This window comes from Callorhinchus milii, unplaced genomic scaffold, assembly GCF_018977255.1.
Source record: "Callorhinchus milii isolate IMCB2004 unplaced genomic scaffold, IMCB_Cmil_1.0 Scaffold7, whole genome shotgun sequence".
Classification (NCBI taxonomy): domain Eukaryota; kingdom Metazoa; phylum Chordata; class Chondrichthyes; order Chimaeriformes; family Callorhinchidae; genus Callorhinchus; species Callorhinchus milii.
In genome coordinates, this window is record NW_024704748.1 from 8,386,531 (window position 1) to 8,388,702 (window position 2,172).

The 2,172-nt window shown below is 50.8% G+C and overlaps 1 long non-coding RNA gene across 1 annotated transcript; it reads left to right on the forward strand.

The window, feature by feature from the left end:
- Positions 1 to 236: 236 nt before the first annotated feature.
- LOC103182383 lies at positions 237 to 1,256 on the forward strand. The gene is made up of 3 exons (XR_488315.1): positions 237 to 342; positions 604 to 742; positions 1,199 to 1,256. It is a non-coding gene; the product is annotated as an uncharacterized LOC103182383 (long non-coding RNA).
- The last annotated feature ends 916 nt before the right edge of the window (positions 1,257 to 2,172 follow it).

Genomic DNA, 2,172 nt, shown 5'->3' on the forward strand with positions numbered 1-2,172 from the left:
CTCAATCAACCCAAGGATTTGAAGCACGTTGAGACGTCCTCCCGACGTAAAAAGCGCTATATCAAATGCAAGGATTATAAGGACACCTTCACGTACCTCGCTCATAAGCACAGCTCACAGCTGAAGCACGCAATCTTCTTCAGGATTCAAAAGAGTTTCTTTGGGACCTTTGGGAGTAACACTCTGTCCCATGCCACGCTGTTACAGAGATGCCAGGATATCCTGAAGAAAGGGGACAGGACATCCAGCGACGGGAGCAGCCAGACCCGAGCCCTAACCGAGCTCCTATCACAGCTGCCCTGGGGAATCCAACACATGTTTCTGTACGCGATCACTGACAAGGTGAGCTTTACTCTGCCTCCAGCTCATACTGCAGCTGAACTGGGAGTGTGGACGGACAGTGCATTCCAACATCTATTTCTGGGAATTCCATGTGTAGGTGGGATGCATGAAATTCTTGGTTTGGTTTGGATACTCCTAAGGATGGTGATGGGCTTCCACATGTGCCAGCTGACCAAAAAAAAAGTGTAAAGAGAGCTTTACTCTGTCTCTAACACAGTAACAGATTGTTTACTCATATCATTTGCCTTACGTTTTCCCCAGATACTCTCATGCAAGGTATTTCCGAACACTCACAAGGTTCTCATTAGGATCTGCACAAAGCTGGGAAAGAAGGACTGGACCATTTACTTTACTGTGGCTGAGCGGGTTACAGAGATTTCACTAGAGAATCCCAGCAAAGGTAGACTAGCCATTACTCACACATATTGTCTTTTCATGTAACAATACATGAGCTACTACTACGACTATAAATAACAATAATCCTTGCATTTGATACAGTGCCTTATCACGTCATTGAGACGTCTCAAAGCACTGCACAGGAGTGTAAAGTGATTGACTGTATTTTGTGGATGAAATGCAGCAGCCAATTGTGCCTGCAAAAATGACCACATTTTTTGGGGGAGGGATTATTACCCCCAGATAACAATCCGCCAATCAACTAACAACCGGGTTCCTAATTACTGTTAGATAAACAGATGCATGTGGAGTAAGGAAACTTGTCAAAGGTTTCGCTCACCAAGGAATCAAACCGGATCCCCTCACTTGAGGGGAGGGAGGAAAGTGGGGGGAGCTATTATCTGCCCGTAAAACAAACATCTCTTACATATAAATCTGTTGCTTCTTGTTGTTGGCTAAGCTGTGCTGAGGGAATGCTTGGATTTCCTCAAGCTGCTGTGGGAGCTTGGAACAGAGCAAGATGGGGGGAAGGGAGCCCAGCAGATCTGCCCGCTGCTCCAGCACCACTTCGAGCATCTGGTTTACCACCGGCACCCACACCTGCGGAGTCTGGCCACCATCAGGCTGCTATCTGGCCTCGGCACTGAGCTGCCAGACCTGGGGGGCTCCACTCTGCCGGTGAGCGCTGAACGGGTGCTTCGTTGTGTCCGCCTACACCTGGGAGGCCGCTTCACCGGGCCACTCGTCCCGGATGCCCCAGGGGCCACCACACACACTTGGGTGCTGCGGGGGTCATTGTCCAGGCCCCCAGGGGCTGTGGCGGTCCACGTTCGCCGGCAGGAGACCCTAAACGACATGTTGGCGACTGATTCCACCGATGCCCATTCCCACGATTTCGAAGCGGTGGCAGAAATTACCATCTTGCTGTGCCGCCCGGGGCTGAGCCAGTGCATGGCCAGGATTTGGGATGCCAACCCATATGGGCCACTGCAGTTCTACACCCTGGAGGACGGGGAGAAACTTCTAGACTTTCTCCATCACTGGGAGAACCGCCTCTCCTTGCACACCATCACCCAGCTCCTGATCTGCATAGCTGACGCCATCAAGTACTGCCACGCTCAGAATATCGTCCACCGGGACATCACCCCAGCAAGCTTCATCACCCACATTGTCAGCACAAATCACAACGTTCCACACAGTGCCCAGGTGAAGCTAGCCAGCTTCCTGATGGCCAGGAAGCTCACTACCAAACCCAGTGAGAGATATTGTACCGTGGAGAACGCCATCACACACTCAGAGCAAGGTAATGCACTCAATTCATCTTTCCGCTCATAACTATCACTCATCACGTTCACTGGCACCAGCCCCCAGCTTGTAAGTTACTTTATTATCGACTCAAAGCCTAGGTAAGCAGGATGCGTCCATCCAGGGAGA